The sequence below is a fragment of the Camelus bactrianus genome, chromosome 19 (assembly GCF_048773025.1).
Source record: "Camelus bactrianus isolate YW-2024 breed Bactrian camel chromosome 19, ASM4877302v1, whole genome shotgun sequence".
Lineage (NCBI taxonomy): Eukaryota > Metazoa > Chordata > Mammalia > Artiodactyla > Camelidae > Camelus > Camelus bactrianus.
The window spans coordinates 8,448,297-8,469,811 of NC_133557.1; the positions used below are offsets into that span (position 1 = coordinate 8,448,297).

At 44.3% G+C, this 21,515-nt stretch overlaps 1 protein-coding gene across 4 annotated transcripts in view; it reads right to left on the bottom strand.

The window, feature by feature from the left end:
* Nucleotides 1-626: 626 nt before the first annotated feature.
* Nucleotides 627-21,515, bottom strand: part of STK35 (serine/threonine kinase 35) — a 101,454-nt gene continuing 80,565 nt past the window's right edge. Inside the window, exons 4-6 of one of the 4 annotated variants that reach the window (XR_012500568.1) lie at nucleotides 11,890-11,993; nucleotides 5,893-11,048; nucleotides 627-5,611 (exon numbers count right to left, since the gene is read on the bottom strand). The gene's annotated coding sequence lies outside the window, so the exon portion shown is untranslated. Of the gene's footprint in view, nucleotides 11,049-11,889; nucleotides 11,994-21,515 lie in introns of all 4 variants that reach the window. The other 3 variants (XR_012500567.1, XR_012500569.1, XR_012500566.1) reach the window with 3 other exon arrangements.

Consider the following 21,515-nt stretch of genomic DNA (forward strand, 5'->3'; position numbering starts at 1 on the left):
GCGCTTTATTTGGATCTGTAAAAAGATATGACATTGATTTAGCAGGCTTTGTAATTATTAATTAATTAATGACACAAGTCTGCACAGTGTCGGACATAGAGCAGTGACCAATAATCAGTTTTTCCCCATCCCTGTTTCCCTTGTCTGCCTTTTTGATCTGCTTTTAAAAAGGTAAAAACTGAAAGGGAAACAGACAATCCAACAGAGAAAGCAGAAAAAACCGTGAACAAATCCTTCACGAAACAGGATATCCAAATGGCAATTAAGCCTATTGAAGAAAGTGCTCAATTTCATTTGTCATCAGGAAATACAAACTACAATCACAACAGAATACCACTCCCACCCACCAGAATGGCTAAAATGAAAGGGACAGACAATAGCAAAGATTAACATGGATGTGCAGCCACTAAAATGCTCACCCACTGCTTGTGGGTGTGTAGAACAGAACACAATGATGCTCGAAACAATGTTTGGTGGCATTGAGTCAAATGAACATATTTATATCTAATGACTCAGCAATTCCCCTCCCAGATATATACCCAACAGAATTATATTCATACATTCACCAAGGTATGTACTAGAATGTTCAGAGCAACGATTGGAAAAAACCCAGATTTTCATCAACATCACCATGGATAAATTGTTTATTTATACAAATAGAATATTATATAACAATTAAACTGAACCAACGATGCCCAACATCGTGAACAAGTTTCACGTACATCATGATAAGAGAAAAAGCCAGACAGAAAAGCCTCTATGCTATATAATCCCATTCATGCAAAGTTCAAGAACAGACAGGTTATGGTGTTAGCAGTCACGAAAGTGGTTACCCTTGGGGAAAGGGATTCATGACTTGAAGGAGACACAAGTGGGGCTTTAGGATTTCTGCAGTTTTTTTTCTTGATCTAGGTGATTGTTATACAGATGTGCTCACTGGGTGAAAATTATGATTTTAGTCACATTCTACAACTATAAGTCTGGGAACTTCGATTTTGGGATGGTTTCCATCATTCTGTAAATGGAAAGAATGGCTCGCTGTGCTAAACTGTTGTAGGAACCACGTGGTTGATGCTTTCCTTCTGGGAGTCTGGAATTTTTGTCTGTCATGTTTTAACCGGCATGAAAACAGGTGGGCTAAAAAGGTAGACATTTGCAATGTTCTCTCCACTAAGGGGGAGGGAAAATTGGTCCCCAGGAGCAAAATTTAGATAAACTAGAGAAAATACAGAAGTAGGGACAAGGCAGACAATTTTGCAAGCACACATCCCCCCTGGCATTCTAGCCAAGATCTCCTGACAGCTGTAATATTAACCACGTAACTGCTCAATTTACGGCTTGGGATTTGAGTAAATTTGCAATGAGAAAAAAAGGGAAGGGGAAATTTTTTAAATGGCTTTGTATTTTGTGACTATGGCATCTGGATGTGTGGTAAAAATGGAAGAAAACTGTTACAGTTTTATAACTTCATCAATGCCAGAGGGGTCATCCGAATTAGGGAAACTGCAAAACAAACAAACAAACAAACAAAAAAACGTATTAGTGAAACACAACTTCCTTGCTTTTTTTTGCCACTGATGAGTAAATTAGAATTTAATCTCTTTGGCTATTAAGCAGAGTAAATCTCCACACTGATGATTTTCACTATGATTTTTGCCTCCTGGAGCCTCTGGTGTTACGGAACCAGGTCCGTTTGCAGATGCCCAGCAAGCCAGACGCCGAGACGCCGAGGTTTGCAGCAGACAAAGGGTTTATTCACAAAGCAGCCAAGAGAGGAGATGGGAAAACAAGTCTCAAATCCACTTTCTGAAGGCGAGGAGCTTGGAATATTTATGGGAGAAAGAAGCAGGGTGGTCTGAGGTGTGGGGAAAGGTGACTGTAGGTAAGGAGAAGGTGACGTCATCGGTGTTCTGCGCAGGTGTATGTGACATGCTTCTTCCTGGGACGCATGTTCAGAAAATGGTGGTATTAGCATGATCTGAGGGTGGAATTTTTGGCTTCTGATGTCAAAGGTTATCCAGTAGACACTCACACAGGCCCAGCTGAATGGTTGGTGGTCTCTACTGGTTTGAACTGGGCAAGACTAGCTCCATGTTTCTGGAAAACAACTTAATCAGCCAGTTCTACAGTGACCCATACCTCAGAGGTGTTACCTACAGGGCGCAGTTAGAGGAGTCTTGTGATAGATTGTCTAAGTGACATGAAGCTTGGAGGGGATGCACTTGCAAGAACAATTAAAGCAAGCTTAGTCAGTGAAGGCAGGTTAGGGGATATTACTTATTAAGCAGGTTAGCAGTTAAGAAATCTAGCTGATGGCTGCCCTCGGTTTCACTGGGAAAAGACAATCAACATGAAAACAGAGGCACTCAGCAGCAGAAAACACACTTTGGAGTTTTAAAAAGCAGTTTTTAGTAGCTAATGACCAGGATCCTACCAGATCTTGTAAACACTGGTGGTTTTCTCACCTGCTGCGCATATTCTGAGTGGGGCCACGTGGACTCTAAGAATGACAAGACGGATAGTGCTTGGGAAATTCTTGCTTGTCACTGGGCTTGGAACCCAGTCCTTTGGCCCTCCAGCGTCAGCCTGTTTGCTGCTAAAGAAACACCATTGGGCTTTTTGGAGTCCTAAATTGCCTGAAATCTGATACTCTCTGCTCTGGGCCTCTTCAGCCTCAGCTGGAGCTGTGCTGAACTGAAGGCAAACCCGTGCTCAGGGAACTCTGGGACCTCTGCAGATAAAGGGCCCTAAAACATGAGAATGTCATGGATTCTGGCTGAACCATCTAGGTCGCATATGATGTGTCCACAGGAAAGGGTTGAGGTTCAGATGGGGCCATCTGACATGGAGCTCCTGTAATATTTCGTACTTGTGATACAGAGACTGACTGCAGTCTACCTTGAGATTCCGGCTGGCAGCTGCCAGATGGGAGAGAGCATATCCCAGGGCCTGTGACCCCCTCAGCCTTCTCCTGATGGATGGGACTCTCAGAGATGCCTTGCTGCTGGTCCCAGGTTAGCTCATCTCTCAATGATTCACCGATGGCCTGGCTGCCCTCCCCCTCTCCTGGGCCCACACCTTAGGAGGCAAGTTGACGATGAAATGGAGCCTACTCCAGAAATCACTGCTTGCAGGATAAAGGAGCAGGATGAAAAGGATGGGAAGTTATGTAAGCCCATTCTGAAAGTTGCTGAAGATTCAGGATTTCATCCTGACCAATTCTTGAACAGGATTACCTTTCTGATTCAGTTGAATAAAAAGATTCAGCAAAAAACGAAAAATAGACTTACCATATGATCCAGCAATCCCACTCCTGGGCATATATCTGGAGGAAACTCTAATTCAAAAAGATACATGCACCCCAATGTTCATAGTAGCACTATTTACAATAGCCAAGACATGGAAACCACCTAAATATCTATCAACAGATGACTGGATTAAGAAGTTGTGGTATATTTATACAATGGAATACTACTCAGCCATAAAAAAGAATAAAATAATACCATTTGCAGCAACATGAATGGACCTGGAGATGGTCATATTAAGTGAAGTAAGGCCAGAAAGAGAAATACTGTATGATATCACTTATGTGTGGAATCTGAAAAAAAAAAACAAGCACACAAATGAACTTATTTACAAAACAGAAACAGATTCATGGACGTAGAAATTAAACTTATGGTTACCAGGAAGGAAAGGAGGTGGGAAGAGATACATTGGGATTTTGAGATTTGCAGATACTAACTACTATATATAAAATAGATATACAACAAATTTCTTCTGTATAACACAGGGAAGGATATTTAATACCTTGTAGTAACCCATAGTGAAAAAGAATATGAAAACAAGTATTTGCATGTATACGTATAACTGAAACATTATGCTGTATACCAGAAATTGACACAACATTGTAAACTGACTGTACTTCAATTAAAATTTTTTTAAAAAGTGTTCTGTGAGAATGCTTTTGTCCCTCTCCCGTACAACCCTTCCAGGTGAAGGGTTTGGGAAGCAGTAAGAGTTGACTTTAATATGTAAAGTTATGATGACTAAATGGGACACACTGAGTTTGAAACAATAGAAGGTAAAACAAAACCCTCAGCAACTTGGGAGACTCGGGGGAGCACAAGTGCTCCGTTTTTCAGGACTGTCCCTGGAAGCTTCCCCTCTTTCTGAGGGAAAACTCCCTGAGCTGCCTTTCCAAGCAGCTGGGAAGCTTTCAACTCACACGAAGCCTTGATCACCCCTGACAGCACAGACTGTGGGACAGCAGGGGTGGGCAGCTCTGCACGGCCCACGGAGAACACCTCCAGGTGCTGTCCACTCGCCAGGCGGGTGAGCTGGTGTCACAGACGAGCAAACCGCTTGTAACTGCCAGCCTCGGGCAGTCCCTCCGAATCTGAGGACTGAACTGAATTAACTGGAAGGACCTGGTGGCCTTAGGAGGAAGCCTCATGATGGGAGGCCACACTGGGAGGCCCTGTAAACATATGGTACTGCCTGCTTAATGGATGGCCTGCTTGGGGAACCTCAACAACTGTCAGCTCTTTCTTTGCAGGGCTTGTATGTGCACCCTCTGGGGCTGCACCTCCTGTCACCACCTCAGCCCTCAGAAGCCTTTGGGTCAGCTTCAACTTACTATCCAGAGCTGTGCTCAACTCAGCTGCTGCCTCTGACAGGTAAAAAAGGCTCACACTCAAACTTAAAGAGACAGCTACCTGGATTTCTAAAACAGACATTTATGGTTACTCGGCTTGGCCTGAACTGGTGAAGCTCAGAAGAGCGTGACTGAGATCAGCCCTGCAGGGTGGTCTCACCCTGCTGCATGGGCTCCTAGGGGTAATAATTTTGCTGCAAAGATGCCTTTGGCCAAAGACTGAGGAGGTGGATTGCGCAGAAAAGCATAGATGTAGCAGGTCTGAGACTGCCGTTTCAGAAAGTCCGGCCCTCTGATGGCCTTGAGGAACATGGGTTTGGGGTAGTTTCTCACCAGTCCTGAGATGATGAATGGCTCACTGTACTGAGCTGTTTGTACAAACAGTGTGGTTCATACTGAACATCTGATTTCCTTCTGGGAGCCTGGAGTTTGGGTGCCTGCCAGGCAGAGGGAACCCACAGGACTGACCCCAGACAAAAACCTTGGACCCTTAGGCTTGGGTAAGGTCCCTTGGTAGATGACATTTCTCATGTGTCGTCAAGTTTGTTGCTGGAGGAATTAAATACGTGACTGGGAGAGAGTCTGAGAACATTCCCAAAAACCCGAGCCTGGTTTCCTCTGGATTTCACCCCATGTCCCTCTTCCCTTCTCTGATGTCAGTTAATAGGCACTCCGCAAATGATAGCTGAGTATCGCCATCATTTCAATTGCTATTAGTAAGTCGAGACGGGAGGAAGGGGAGTCACATATTGTGCAGAACCCTAGTGAAACTGGTCTAGCAGGTCACTTGTGAAACCAAACTTACAAGGTCTTTCCCCCAGGAGACCACGCAAATAAGATGTTAAAGTCAGCAGCTTCCACTCTCGGGTGGGGGCACCGAGTGGAATCAACTCTCCCGTCCAGATGTGAGGCTCATTTTCAGCATCGGCTTCGCTGCCTGCCTGTGACTCACTCTACCTGGAGACAGGAGTAGGAACAGGTGAGTTTGTCATCGCATCTCATGAGTGAGTGTCTGGGACAAGGACAAAGGAGACTCTTGGGGTGGGGAAAGGCAATTAAAAACTTCCATAAAGAAACTGAGGAATGACCAGACACAAGCTATGTACAGAGGTGAGACATGCTGACGTGAAATCACAAGTTATGATGGTACCCCAGTTATCTCTTTAAGAATGCTGATACTCGGGGTCAAACTGCAGTAGACAGAAAATATGAGAAAAGAAAAAAGCTGTAACCATAACCAGAAAAGGCGCAAAGTCAGCAAGCAGGGAGAGGCCTCCAAGGTCACGTAGTCTCGTGGTTTTCCCTACAGCCACAGGCGTCTTCCAAGATGCTCCAGAGAATCTACAGATTGAGAAGTATTTCTTGCCAAGAGGATGGCTTAATATTTGCAAATATTAACTACTACATATAAAACAGAGAAAAAAAATAAGTTATCTTCTGTCTAGCACAGGGAACTATATTCAATATCTTGTAGTATCCTATTATGAAAAAGCATATGAAAGCAAATACATGAATGTATATGTATGACTGAAACATTACACTGTACATCAGAAATGGATACAACATTGTAACTGACTATACTCCAATTTAAAAAAAAGATGGCTTGCTGCTTGAGGAATCTTTTCAACCTTTTAATCTGCTTTTGTTCAGTGCTAAAGATCTAAAAATCAGTGGTGTATGCCAGGGCCTATTTATTGATAGGAACCCAAAGCCCAGGGTGGACAATTAACTTGTTCAGAAAAACACAACGGCAGACCTGGGTCTTCAACCCATAAGTCTTGCTTCCCTCTCCCATGTGGGGATAAACTGATAAAACTGATGGACACACTGTGACCTGTTCCAATGGACAGGATGATAGATGTGGGTCTCTACCTTCCCCAGACCTAAAAGAGGTTTTCGGGAAAGCCCTCCTCGTCATCAGGAGGTGAGGTTCGGAAGGGCTTCCAGATTTGGGGATCAGATGGTGCAGGTTCTATCCTGAACCATGACCTCCCCAGATTGCTCTTGCCTGCTGACAACGGAACTAGTCTCTTACCCCCAGATTTTCATCTGTGCTGCTCCGGCCCAGTCTCCATCCTTTCTGCCCCTCTGGGCTTGGCTGGCCCACTCACTGTGAAATGAGGGAAAGTGCTGGACTTCTCTGCCCCCTGTTTTGTTGGCTCTCTCTGGGCCTGAATAGGCTTTACCTCCTGGCAGCTGATCAAGTCCATTCAGAAGAGTCCTTGGTTTCTTACAGCTGGAAGAAAACTTTGGGACCATCTAATTCCATCCCCTACTTTTGCAGATAAGAAAGCCAAGGTGTAAGAAGGTCATGTGACTCAAAGTCACGCAGGAAAACTAGGAGTCAGAGTCAGGCTTCCTAATCCAACACCCGCATCCAACAGCTTTGCAATATTCACACCACCATTCTCTCTTTTAATTCTACTCAGTTTAAATCAACACACATTTGTGGAAAGTCTAACATGTGAATTTTAGGAAAGGGCTAGGAGGAGGAAGGACGGAGGAGAAAGGAGCAGAAGTCACGAATTGATCCAAAAGAAGCTGCGAGGGAGACAAGGATGTGAAGGACGCATTCATCATCCTTAAGAAGCTTATAACCAATAAGAAAAGGGAAGATAACTGTATGACATGAGGCACCATCTGAGCGCTCTGAACAGGTTTACATCAGTCAGGTAAAAGCAGAGGAAGTTTAGGATGCTTAAAATAAAAGGCTTCAGGGAAGAGGCAATATTTAAAACAGGTTAAATCATTCAACACCCATTCCAGCTTCCTTCTCAGGGGCCCTTAGAGGCTAGAAAACCAAAGACCTCCCCTGACTTCCTTGCAGTTGGGGCGGCTAGGAGGCTCCTTTCTGGCCAATGAGGTATAAGCAGGTTTCTTCTAGGATAGCTCCACTTCTACGTCTCTCTTCCTGCCCGGAACTTGGGTTATGAGCAGCTGTCACTCAGGCAGGTGGAGCAGGGAAGACAGAAAGGGCCTGGTTCCTGGAGGGAATTCAGGATGAAGCTGCCTTGCCAGCCCTAGACTGCCTGCCCCTGGACTTCTTGTTGCCTGAGACAAATGAATCCCTGTTTGGTCCAGCCACTGCAGCTTCTCTTAGATGCAGCGGAACCCAGCCTGCCTGGTTCCCAGGCCTTGGGAAAATTATAGGATTTCAAACAAGCAGAGGCAGAGGACAAGAAAGGTGTAAGCAAACACTACAGGACAGGGAGAGTGTGGGGCATGTTCTTGGCAGAGCCAGAGCGCTCATAGAGGGAGATCAGGAGAGAAGGTGAGAAAGGCAGGCGGGCCCAGGGACGGAACACGAACGCGAGTGGACTTCACCCAGAAAGCAGAGAGGGCCTGTTGAGGGAAGGAAGCAGCACTTTCTTGGGAAGCTGACGTTAGTTCCTTGGCACCGAACACCAGCGCCTTGGTGAGCAGGCTGGGCAGCTGGTGAGGAGCTTGGAGCAAGAGTGGGTGGCCTGTTCCTTCCTAATCTGCAGCGTGTACATTACATTCCTGTTGGCTTAGTGCAAACGCGGAACCTCGGCAACCACAGCACCGCAAACTCACTCCCATTCTGAAGGCTCTGTGTCCTCGCTGTCCTCCCACCAGCACCTGGCAGGCTGGCGAACCACAGCCAGAGCCCTCTGGCTTCTAAAGTGCTCCCTGCTCTCACTGCAGTCCGTGTCAGGCCACCAAGAACGATCAGAGAGGGAAGCACTAAGAGATATGCAGGGGTCAACATGAGCTGGCGTCGTTGATAGGGAAATGGAAGTGAGAAAGATACCCAATCTGTGATGGTTCAGAACAGACAACAACGTGAGATAAATTCTTCCCCGGCTGGACTTGTCTGTGCGTATGTTTCCCTCATTCCGAATTGGGCAGCAGAGGCAGCGTGATGTCATGGAAAAACACTGCTTCCAGTCAGCCTCCAACTAGCTATTTGAACTAAAAAATAATAATAATTTTTTAAATTTTTTAAATTTTTAAAATGATAATTCCCTAGACTTCAATCTTCCCACAGACCCACCTGTACACTGAGAAAGGTCTGGACAGAGAAGCAAAAATTTCACCCTCCGAGCCCCCAGTGCAGCCAGCAGTGGGCCCTGCTCCGTCTGACCCAGTCTCAGACCTCTGCCAGAAAGTTCTGACTGTATCCTGTTGACTGGGTCCTCAGAAGATTCCCCACCAATGTACTTTAAACAAGAAAGGAAAACAGGAGCCTTTGAGGGGAGTGTAGCCTGAAGAGGCTCCATGAATTTCTTTTGAAATCTCCTACCACCATCTGAAAAATTCATGAAAGTTCCGTATTTTACACCATAACAGAATTGTGTTGTTTTATTATTAAAAAATTCTATGCACTTACTAGTTCAATGATCATTTTCCTCCATGGAATCCCGGGCAGATCTGTTTGCATCCCTGATTCCCAGCTAGAGGCCTAGCTGTCAACAGGGGACGTCATTTAAGATGCTTGAGCTGGGGGAGGGCTCGGGAAGACACAAATCAGATCTGTGTCTTCAAAGATAACTCTTTAGAGTAGCGAGATCTGAGAAATAACTGAAATGTCCATCAAGAGAGAACTGACTAAATAAATTACACTCATAAAATAGAACACTCTGGTGTTAAAAAAAAACGTCAGATCAGCAGGTACGGGTAAGGAAAGCTCTCGAAGGTAACATGAAGCGAAGAGAGTGGAGTGTGGACCGTGTGTACAGCGTCTTCCCGTTGGTGTGGAGATGTCGAAAACACATGTGCTCCAAGGACGTCCCTGCATATACACACTTGTACAAGCAGAGGAATATTCTGGAAGGGTACACAGCCAACTGCCAACCTCTAGGGAAGGATACTGGAACTAGGAAGTGAGAGAATTTAGTTTTCATGGCATCCCCTTTGGAACGATTTGCATTTTTACCATGTGGCTGCATTACTTTTCCAGATAAAAGAAGGAGTTCAGTCCATCTTAAACTGCTTCAAGACAAAAAGTGAAAGAAAATCGTGTTTAAGAAAAAGAAAAGTGGAAAAGAACTCTGGCAGCAGTGCATTATGGAAGAGTGGTGGGGGAAGAAAAAGAGAGTGATTATTTTGAAGGACTCAGTAAAAGCCACTGCTCTAGAGCAGGATGACAACAGTTGACCCAAGGAAGGAGCAGGAAGGATGAGAAAGACGTGTGAGAGACTTTTGAGCAGTAGAAACTTCAGGACTTGGCAACTGGTTAGCTGTGGAGCATAGGATGGAGGTAGAAGGTAAGGAAAACTTTGGTGATGGAGCAACGGGGGTGCTGTTCCCTTGCAGAAGGTCTGCAAGGAAAGGGGACAGAATGAGGGGGCTAACGAGCTCATTTTTGGAGGTGCAGGTAGAGACGACCATTAGAAACGTGAGTCCAGGACTTACGATGAAAAACAATCACGTTTACTGTGTGGATGGTGGCACTAAGTTCTAGTAGAATAAAGGATGCACGTGATTTCCTTTCCGTGGTGAAAAGAGTTAAGACAGCAGGCCTGGGATTTCTTATCCTTAGAAAGGCCTGCTTTGCAAGGTTGACTCTTGGCTGACATCTGGGAACCTGACTGGCAAACAGGTCCCTGCACCGGTAAGAGATTTTCCCTAGACGAGAAAGGTGTGCCTAGACTGTTTGTACAAACAATATGGTTTATGCAGAATAGTATTTCACTTCTGAAAGTCTGGAGTTTTGGTCCGTGGTAGGCAGAGGGTGTCTATGTGACCAGCCCCACTAAAAACCTTGGGGACGATGTCTCTAATGAGCTTCCTGGGTCGACAACATTTAGCATAGGTTGTCACCATGTGTGGCTGAGGAATTAAGTACATCCTGTGTGACTCCACTGGGTGAGGACCTTGGGAGCTTGGGCCTGGTTTCCTCTGGGCTTCCCCCCACGCAGCCTTTTCCTTGGCTGATTCTGCTTTTGTGAAATACATCTTAGCCACAAGGATGACTCTATGCTGAGTCCTATGAGTCCTCCTAGCAAATTACTGAAACTGGAGGTGGTTGTGGGGACCCCTGACACGTCTCCCTCAGATGGAGATGGGGTGGGAGGTACCCTCCACAGCTAAATCTGCATGGCCTCTCTGTGCTCCTGGCCATCCTCCAATCTCTCTCTGTTGCAGTTCCAAAGGAAGATATAGCGTTCAATGTTTGTTTTACAAAAGCCTAGAGCTTCTCAGAAAAAGGTATGATGCAGGTGAGGTGTGTTCCAGCCCCACCTGTCCCGCGAGTATCAGCCAGGTAGCGCCCAGCCCAGGCTGCTCGTCTAACACACACATGGGATGACCGCGTGTTCTCTCGGTGCCCATTCACTCTGGCAGCCTGTCACTCTGTGATTGCTTGATACTCGGATGGTCTGGGGTTTTTCAGAGGCCCAACAGAGGAAACAAAGGCTGGCCATCACAAAGCCTGTAAAAAGGAGGTGCAGGGTGAATCTTCCACACCCAACCAGAATCCAAAGTAGCCCTAATTAACAGGCGATGAGTGAAGGGTGATGCACCCTGGACCTCTGATCTTTATTATCCCCAAGTTCAGGAATCTGCTCATCCTCCCAGCCAGGCCCTGGCTCAAGGGGTCTCAGTCATAAAGGTGTGTCCCAGGGAGGAACAATAGTTCCTCGCACTGGCTCTGCTCTGCTACCTGCCAAGGCCCCCAAGAACCCACACGTTTCAGATAAATGGGGGTGGGGAGCTGGGGCCGGGTGGGAGGGGTTGGTGGCCTTTTGTGCTACACGGTAGGGTTTTTTGTCGTCGCTGCACCTTCTAAGATAATGTGAGCAGGGGTTAAAAAATGAGGCATGGCCCCATCACCAAAGGGACTGACTTTCTTTCTAGAGCTTTAACATTGGAAACATAGTCTTCTAATTCTTTCCAGAAACATTCCTCCCTCCTCCCAGGAAAACATAACATCACCAATCTTGAAAGGAACAGGTCTGTCCAACTACAGATGGAAGAGCCCATCGGGTTACAAAGGACACAGTCAGGGTGCTGCTTACACAGTCTCACACCTGCCTGTGGGAGGAGGTAGCTGATCTCCCTTCACAATTATAAAGACCACCTAAGTCTTTGTAAGATGTAGTGTTTTGTTTTGTTTTGTTTTGTTGAGACTCCTTAGTCTTAATTCTTTGATGTAGTCATCTGAGGCTAGCCTTGCCTAACCTGGGTTTTTCTCTTGGCAGTTTACAAAGAAGCCTCTATTTTCTTCTCCACCCCAATTCTATTTCTAGAATATTCCCTCTGAAATCCATTACCTTGCAGAAGCAAGCAGAGTTCTGTGCGAAGATCCAGGAGGACTTGGTTTCAAAGGCCACCTTTGGACAGGTTCCGGGACCTCTCTGGGCCTCGTTTCCCTCACCTGTAAAATAGGAGTGAACGTAATAATCCATGTGACATGGTTCGCCTTGTGCCCTTCACAGAGCAGGCAGGGAATAAAAGTAGCTGTTGTTCTGTTACTTGCCACAGCAAAGACCTCCTTCAATTCTCCTTAAACTCAAGTTTTAGAGATCCCCATGCAGACAAAAGTACTGACTCCCCCCTCCCAATTTCTCGTTCATATTTTATTAACTCACTATTTGTTATCACTTTTCTTTTCTCTGATGGATTGTTCTCTAAGACCTCTGAGTCCTGAGGGCCCTGCTACCCCAGGTCTACACACCATTCTTTGTCTTAAGTCCACCTCCTCCTCACTATTCTCAACATTTTCCTTTTAGTCAGTTAGCAGATGTCTCTAGAGAACTTTCCAGACTGCAGGCAGCTTTCTGTGTCAGATAGGACACATTAAATGTTTCTCCAGTTGAGACCCTGTGACTGTATCATTAATAAGGGTTTCTAGACAAAAATCTATGTTTCCTGATCTAGTTTGGAGTTTTGTAATACCCGTAACACAGATACATGGGTGACTGACTGAGATATCTAAACAACCACTTTTCTTTTTTTTAGATGCTTCTTTCCTCCTGAGGTTCAAGTCCCACCCTTTCTGCCAGAATAACAACAGCCATGCAGCACATTGTTGAGCCCATGTGTGTTTCTGGGATCTGCAGGGGCAATGCATGTATGAAGCCCCATCACAAAATCCAGCCAGAGTAGCTCCAAGGGGAGGCAAAAGGGGGTGTTTAAATATCAGATTCAAGACACAGTATAGGTTTGGACATCAGCTAAATGCAAATCAAAACCATAATGAGGTACCACTTCGCACCTACCGCTGTAGGATGGCTATAATCCGAAAAACAGATAATAACAAGTGCTGACAAGGGTGGAGAAACTGGAACCCTGATGCAACACTGGTGAGAATGTAAAATGGTGCAGTTGCTTTCGGACACAGTTTAGCAGTTCCTTAAAATGTTCAATATAGATTTATCGTATGTATGAGTCAGCAAGTCCACTCCTAGGTAAATACCCAAGAGAAGTGAAAAGATACGCCCGCACCAAAATTGCACATGAATATTCATAGCAGCATTATTCATATTAGCCAAAAAACAGAAATAACTAAGATGTCCATGAACTCATGAATGGATAAATAAAATATGGTATGTCCATTATTATTTGGCTAGAAATGTTATTTGTCTATAAAAAGGAATGAAATACTGATCTGTGCTACAACATGGATGAACCTTGAAAACATGCTAAATGAAAGAAGTCAGTCACAAAATACTGCATATTGTATGATTCCTTTTATCTGAAGTGTTCAGAATAGGCAAATCTATAGATACAGAAAGTAAGTTAGTGGTTACCTAGGGCTGAGGAGGTTTGGAGGGAAATGGGAGTGACTGCTAATAGGTACCAGATTTCTTTACAGAATGATGAAAATGTTCTAAAATTGATTGTTGTGATGGTTGCTCAACTCTTGTGAAATACTAAAAAAATATTAAACTGTACACTTTAGGTAAATTGTGTGGTATGCCAATTAAATCTCAATAAAATAATATAAATAGATAAATAGATAAGCAGTACAAGATCTTATCTTGATAATAAAGACTAAAGACTGAAGGTCGAAAGACAATTAGAGTAACTATAAACCCCTAGGTGAACCTTACCATCAGTACAAAGCTGGCAATATATACTGTGAGGAAGGCACTCTACAAAAAACCAAACCTTCAAAAACAGATAAAAGTGGATTATCTAAAAAGATATTTTGATGTCACCTTCCCTGGACTACTTTGAATTATTCTGTAAACCAATCCAGATTGCTCAAGAATAGGAATTAAGAGGTAAAAAACTAAATCTGTATTCAGTGCTACGTGGCAACCAAACCAAGTTCAGATGTCATTGGTCATTGTGTACTCTACCCCCTGTGAACAACTCCGAGGTTACTCTAAGTCCTGCCTGGGAATTGTCTGCAGCGTCTGATTTAGCACTCTGCCTGTTGCATGGCAACCAAATCAGCTTAGCCATCTGCCTCAGAGGCTCAGGTCACCTTCTACCAAGGGTACCAAAGTAAAAGATGTTGTTCCTTTATCCAGTAATAACCACAAATGTCATTATATAATTATGTAAACTATAAAATATATTTATTTGTAATATAATATAAATATGATCAATAAAGCCTTATTGACAATGACAACAAGGAATACAAAATGTGTGCGACCTACAAGGGGAATCGTGAGAGGGAAGAACCAATCTGGCTCCATATTAGATCCATTTCTTTCACTTTAGCCTTTGTATTCTACTGCTTTTGTTGTAAGTTAAGAACATTGCCAGTGGAAGAGCAAGTGCTTAGCATGCACGAGGTCCTGGGTTCACCCCCAGGACCTCCCAAAAATTAAAAAAATTAAAGGAAGGAAAAAAAAAGAACGTTGCCTAAAGCCTGAAATACACAGGATAGCCCATTCTCAAGGCTCTGACCCTTAAAGGTATAATACTTTTCCATTCATATAGAGATAAAAAGTTGCAGGACAGAGACTAGCATTTCTCTTGTTGGAGGTTTACATTGTGACCTGACCTACCTACACAGCTGTGAGAACAAAGGATTCTGACAGCTAGAAATTTGCAACCACCAACCTCATCCCCTCCCCTGTTAGTACAAAAGAAGCCTGAATTCTAACTCAGGGAAGACGGTTCTTTGGAACACCAGTCCACCATCTTGGTTTTCTGGCTTTCCAAATAAAGTTGCTATTCGTTGCCCCAACACTTCATCTCTTGATTTATTGGCCTGTCATGTGGCAAGCAATACAAGCTTGGATTCAGTAACAGAACTGTAAAACTTTACTGAAGAGCCAAAAAGACGTGAATAAAAAAAGCAATATTCCATGTACCAGGATAGGAAGCCTCGGTATTGAAAAGAAATCAATTCCTTCCAAATTATTCCATAGGGTCAGTAAAATTTGGGTGACATTTTTAGTGGATGTATGAGAATGTGCAAGTGTGTACAAAAATATATATGTGTGTGCATTAGTGGGCCGGTGTTACGTGCATGTAGACAAGTACTTTTGCAGGGATTAGGGGCACAATTTGGGCAATTTGATTCTTAAGTTTTCTTGGCTGAGACTATAGCCAGGAATGTTTAAAAAGTAAGAACCATGAGGATGGAATAAAGGAACATCTACAGAATTAGAGGAACAGAGGTGAGTCCATAAATAGACCCTCCTATTCATATGAAATTTGTAAATGGTGTTGGGACAACTGGCTAGTGTGAGAGGCCATTGCCTAGCCTGCTGCTGGGGAGGTGCTAGGCTGGAAATCTCTACTGCAGGAAAAGCCCAGATGCCAAATTGAAAAGTCCTAGGTCTACGACACAGCTGATCTGAGAACAAGAACCCAAGCATCAGGACCGCTAAACATCAAGTCTAGATTGGCAGTTACAGAGTAGTTACCTTGTTGTGTAGGGCAGGGTGAGGAGCTATTTATTAACGACTTCTCACAGTATTGGGAACAAAAATTCAAACAGAAGAGATAAGGTTCTCCTAATCTTAATCTCTGCCCTCCTAGGTGAGCCTCAGAGAGATAAGGTGGGTCATATGGAACTGGGGAAACGTTCCATCAAGGTACCCTGTATCCGAGTTCAGGAAACACTTGCCCTCACTGCATGTCTAACTTCTGCTGATCCAGAAACTAACAGATGCCTCTCACAGCTCTCCATTTGGAAAAGTGAAAAATGGGATCCTCTCTTCATCTATTCACAAAAATTGATTCCAAATAAATGAAACTTCAGATGCAACAATTCAACTTCTAGGAATCTCACCTATCGCAAAACTCATAAGAAGCCTACCAGGATACATGTAAAAGACTAGTCATTACAGTAATGCTTGTACCAGCCAAAAGAGTAAAAAGTAGTGGTCACGATAAAAGCAAGTAAATGTTGAGGACTTATTGATTTCACCACACCCCCATGAGGAAAGTGGTATTATTGCTGCGGAAAAATGTGTTGCAGCTCGGTGTTACAACTCAGTTGTGACAGCAACCTAGAAACGGGTGAGAAACCAAGCAACACTCCGAGAGTTGAAGAACTCAGGTTCACTAAACCAGCGTGCCCAAAGAAGTTAACACTTCAAGCTCTGGATCCCGTCTGTAGGTTTACATAGGCCTTTTATAGGCTGCCAGTTTTACACTTTGCAACATCATATGCAAATAAAGTATAACAGAAATTGACCAACCAGGAACAAGCTTTGTAGAAATAGACCAATCAGGAGTGAGAGAAATAACCAATCAGGAGTGAGCTCCATGCAAATGAAGTACTACAAATGGACCTATCAGAAATTAGGGAAGTGGACCAATCAGAAGTGAGAGTAATACCCAATCAGGAGTGAAGGAAATAACCAATCAGAAATGAGCTCAGGGAACCAATAGAATTTTAGGTGTAAGTTAGCCGCTTTAGAGGCAGAAAGTGAGATAGAGCTTCCCGGCCAGGGAACCCGGCGGTGCTGGCAGGAGAGTAGTGGCCTTGCCTGGGGGTCCTGCCAGTCTTTTTATGGGGCTTCCTGCCTCATTTTCAGGTCCATTTTACAGACAGGAAATGGTGGCACAGAAAGGTTCCGTTACTATCCACGGTCACATAGCTGGTTTGACTTTAGATGTCTGGCTCCAAAGCTCACTCTCTTACCCAGTACTCTTCCCTGCCTCCACCCGACTGTCCGTGATTCATTCACTCATTTGTTCGTTCAAAATCTTTACTGAGCACTATCATGTGCTAGGCACTGTGCTGAGCACTGGAGACACAGGGAACAAAAGTAAACAAGGTCCCTACCCCCAGTGAGCTTACAGTCTAATAGGGGGACAAAGACACACAAAAACATGCGTAACTATCCGCTATCATGAGTGCAAGAAAGGACGGATCAATAGTGCTTTGCTATGAGGCCTTTTAACAGGTCACATGATGAACCCAGGGTGAGGGGAAGCCTTCTCTGAGGAAGTAACATGAGAACTGAGATCTGACGGTGCGTAGGTTAGGGCAGGTAGGGGTGTGTGTGTGTGTGTGTGTTTGTGTAGTGAACGACCCGTGCAATGGTCCTGTGGCAGGAGGGAGGGTGGAGTAAACACTTATGCCAGTAACTATAAGTGCTATTTTAGGGCCCTGGCTTCTGGGAAACCTATGCATGTCATCTTTTTTGCAACCTCCGAGCCAGAGAACGCTGCTGATTGGCAGGGTGGAGGGTGATGGCAGTTTTGGCCACATTGCAAATATATGCCTCTAGGGCTTGGGAGGGAGGGAGGTGCAGATAATTCCAGTTGCTGGGCTGGGGCTTGGCATTCTTCGTGGGCAAACAGCACCTTTGGTAATACACATCTTCAGGATGGAATGAGTCTAATCTGGTCTAGAGGGAGGCCACTCCTTCTTCAGAAAGGAGAGACAGATTCAGACAGGTGCAAGCGATCAGAGACAAACTCAGTTTCAGGTCCAGTATGCCACGGGCACAGCTGGGAGGTCCTGGCTGCTTCCTGGAGTCAAATGCAATCGTGTATCTGCTCTCCACTGGAAAGCAAGCTTCCCCAGACCAGCTCATTCACTCCACAAGCACTTAGCAGGGATCGCATGCTGCGGGCAGCAGAAAGAAATACTGTGCTTCCATATCTCACAGGGCTTCAAATCCTTTACGGAATAAGCAGCGGTATAAATAAACATAACAATCAGAAAAGGCAAGGCAAAAACACATAAAAAGATCAAATTCTTCACAAAATATATTATGAATACAACCACATAAAACAGCTAAAATGCTATGAATAGTAAAAGGATTGGGAAGAAATATTTTTTAAAGAAAGACTATAAATTATGTTTTGCTTCTCCAATGTGGAATTATGTAAGGGTTTTCCTACTTTTTAATATTTCCTAAAGTTTTAGAATAAAGACAGACTACATTGTTGATGGCAAGATAGTAAGCTTTATTTAAATCCAGTAATTAATTCATTTGATAGATACTCCTTGAGTGCCTCTGGCACCAGGCACGGTTCTAGGCACTGGGACTCAACAGTGTGTGTGTTTCTCATCGCAAGGATCAGGAAGGATGGAAGGATGGTGTGGCTGCGGCCAAGGGAAGAAGGGAGGATGGGGAAGGGGAGAAGATGGCAGGGTAGCAGCATCCTTAAAACATGAAAAGACTTTGGACTTTATTCTAAATGGGTTTAAATCAAACAGTAAGCGAGAGTTAAATGCTCTTGCAGGGAGAGTATAAGACAGCACATAACTGCACGGTTCAGATATTGCAGTGAGGAGGACAAGGACACTGGGCAGGAGCAGTTAACGGCGAGCTGGACTTGAAGGAAGGTGGGATTCACACCGACAGGTAAGAAAGACACTGGGTAGAGGACACTGCCCTGTGTAAAGGACACCTTTTTTGTCACAGCCCTTTCTTTAACAAAATCAAAACCAAAAGCTTACCCTTACAGGGAATTTGGAAGAAATCTTAAAGGTCATTTATCCCAGCTTTGGCTCCATGCAGTATTTCCTTCTACAGTATTTCCGTCACCAAATAATCTAGCCCAGTGATGTCCAACCAAGGGGCAAGAGAAAAGGACTCACTCTTTCTAGAAGCTGTTATCACTGATGCTCAGTTTTAGGAAAATAGAGTTGAGACCACAGCTTTAGCCTAGTTCCAGGAGTCCTCATGCCAGAGAGCTCACTGCATCCCAAATTTTCTTTGGCAACTCTGTTAGAAAGTTCTTCCTCATAAAATGAGCACTCTCCTTCGGTGTCATTAGTAGACCCAAATAGTATAAAGTCTTGATAAGATGCACGAATTGCCTTAAAATATTCATAACTCCTTGGCCCGCAAATGAGATGTGTGCCCTAAGATTTACGTATAGATGTTTATAGCAGTAACACTGTGTACAACAGGCAAACCTAAATGTCCAAGAAGCACTGGTTAAATTATAGTTCACCCATATGAAGGAATACTATGTAATCACAATTATTAAAATCTTATTTTATAAAGAATATTTAATGACCTGGAAAAAGGTTCATAATATATAATAAAGTGAAAAAAACAGGTCATAAAATGTTACATAAATCTTTATTTCACCTTGTTTCAAAATACATAAATATAAGTAAATATATATATAAATATTAAAAATTAATAAAATAAAAAATACCGTTCACAGGGACTATCTCTAGCTTATCGAACTTTTTATTTTTGGCACTTTTGCTTTCTTCATAGTCTTGTCGCCCTAAATAAAGAAGCAAACTAAGGGAAGCTCAAAATTGCCAAAAAGATGAACTCACGCAGGAATAGCAGAGGAATTGCAATTCAGGACACAGACGGTAGCAAGGTACAGGTGTCGAAAGTTGGGGCTGGTGATATTTATGGGCAGAAAAGCAAAGAAGGGAGAGGTCAGTTAGAGTCAGCTAAAATAAAAAACAGAGACCAGCTTGAAAATTCTCCGAGTAGACAAAAACCAGTCCAGCCATAGGAAGCTCAGCTCAGCTTGTTTTTCGAGACCAGCTGGACCTGGGTTATTTCTTGTTCATGCGTCTGGAAACAATAAGCAAAACTTCCCAAGGTTGACATGAGACAATCCCTGGCCAACTCCCTATCACTTAAAAAATGCCAATATTCTCAGTTTTCTGGAAATCAAGCATTTACAGGAAATCAGTCCCTCAGTCTTTAAGTTTTACTTTCCTAAGGCTGCCTACATGAGATTTTCCATTTTATATCCTCAGATTCCATTTTAGATTGAAATTCTTTTACAGTTTACAAAACTTTTACTTCTGTCATCTGAAAACATTCAGGTTAAATTTTGATTTTGATAAGCCTTTTACCTTTATCACTAGAGCGATCAGCCCACCTCTTGCACGCCCCTTCCTCCCATCCATCAATGACTCCACTCCCTGCGGTTCTCAAAGTCTGAATCCTCCTCCATAGCCTTGTATTACTTTAGTCCTGACAGAAACCCCAATCCCCTTTCCTCCTTTCTCTTCAAACGGCTGAGACAAGGTCGCATTGTCCAAATTTAATTGGGAGAATAAAAAGGAAAACAATTACAGAAAATACTAATAGGAATAAAATAGTTATGGCAAGACATTCTCATTTAGCATGCTGTCTACACCTGTGACCTGCGGTGTGGCTGGTCCAAATTGTGCTTAACATGTCTAATATACACCAGGTTTTGAAGGCTTCCTTCCAAAAAACAAAGTCCAAAGTATCTCATTAATAATTTTTTATATTGATTATATGCTAAGATGATTTGGGGATATACTGCGGCAAAGAAAACATATATTAAACATTTATTTCTGCTGGGTTTTTTTTTCACATCTTTTAAAAAATGCGCTACTAGATCATTTAAAATTACATACATAGCTTGAGTTATGGTTCCGTTGGGCAGTGCTGCCCTACCCTTTCTCTCTCGTCTGCCTCTACAAGGAAGGTTGCAAAACTTATGACTCATTTTCCAGCCTCCCTTCCGTGTAAGGGGAGACGTGGGACAGGGTTTTGGCCGAGGAGGACAGCTGGGGTCAGATGAGGGTGCGGTTCTGAGAAAGCTTTTGCTTTCCTGATCAAAAGAGACAGACCCAGCAGGCTCTGCCCTTTGTCCTCCTTTCCCATTTCTTGCTGCCTTGAATGAAGGTTTAAGGCCCGGAACGAGGGCAGATTCATGGCCGTGAGAACATGTGGCCGAGGCCACGCAGGCCTGAGTCCTGAGAGCAGCACGCAGCAGCAGAGCCAGCCAGGGCCAGCAACCACCCGACTCAAGTCTCTTTTCCAAAGACCCCTGCTTTTTAGCTTTAAAGACACCTGAGGGGGTCTGATAGTGAAGCTTCCAAAGGCCGGCCCTCTGGCCCTCGGTCCGCACACACACGGCCCGCACGCACACGGCCCGCACAGGCGGCACCAGCCTTCTGGGCTGCACCCCCACTCTTCTGCCTTGACTCCCCTCCAGCTCCTGCGAGGCCCCCACCTTATTTCAGGCCTGTTTGGGAACAGTCTCATCTCCTTGTAGGTCAAGACCCCAAAGACCCGGTTTAAAACTTTAGAGGCTGTTCCAACCCTCGGTCTGGGAACACACACCTTAGACACAGGCACAACCGTCGTGACAGGAGTGTCCAGCTCACCTCCAGGCCACACGCCTTCCATCCAAAGGGAAGCAGTGCAACCCAACAAGAGCTGAAGGTAATACTTTAATTATACAAAAACCACAAATTACATATAATCAGGACCAGCACACGCCCCGTAGCAGGAAGCACACTCTCAGGGGCCTCAGTCATCAGAGGAAGATGCTCAAGTGCCACTGACTCTTCTCCAGGCAAACATCCTGGTTCCACGGGCTGTCCCTGGTCAGGGAGTGGCATTCGGTGCCCCAGCCATTCTGAACATCCTCTCTGAATACTCTCCGGTTTGTCTGAGTCTCCTTCAAGGGCTACCAGGAGACAAGAAGCCACTTGCTAATCTGCGCACACGGGCTCTTCTCGGCACTGAGCCATCCAGGCATCCGAACACACCGCGGGCAGCCTGCT